We start from the raw sequence: 590 nt of genomic DNA on the forward strand, positions 1-590 counted from the left end.
TGTGTGTGTGTGTGTGTCTGCCGATCAGGTGTTTTTATGTCTGCCCCCTCCTCCCGCCACCGCTTGACAGTTGGTGTTGATTTGTTTACATTCCAGTAATTTAAGGATTCCGATCAACGTTAAAAATAAGAATATATATGAGGGGTGCTGAAAAATTTTCGCCTGGCTTTGGATCAAAGAAAATACAGGGGAATCAGTTATGATTTTATTGAACATATTCCCCTCTCAGATTCACACACTTATTGCAATGGTCCTTCAGTTTTTCTAGGCCTTGTAAAAGAACATGGAAGGTTGGGCCTCCAGCCAGGCCTTTCGCGAGACAATTAAAATCAGGAGCTTTTCAGCACCATCCCATAATGGGATCGATTTGTTAGACTGTAAATCTTACAAGGTGATGCCCCAGCATGACCGCAGTCTAATTATTGAAAGAAGTAGAAAGATGAAATACATATTCAGAAACTTATTATTATTATTATTATTATTATTATTATTATTATTATTATTATTATTATTACTCAGAAGTCAAACGTCTTAAATCGGTCAAGTATTTAATTTTAAAAGTTTTGAAATATGAAATAAATGTGAACAAG

This window comes from Octopus bimaculoides, chromosome 1, assembly GCF_001194135.2.
Source record: "Octopus bimaculoides isolate UCB-OBI-ISO-001 chromosome 1, ASM119413v2, whole genome shotgun sequence".
NCBI lineage: Eukaryota > Metazoa > Mollusca > Cephalopoda > Octopoda > Octopodidae > Octopus > Octopus bimaculoides.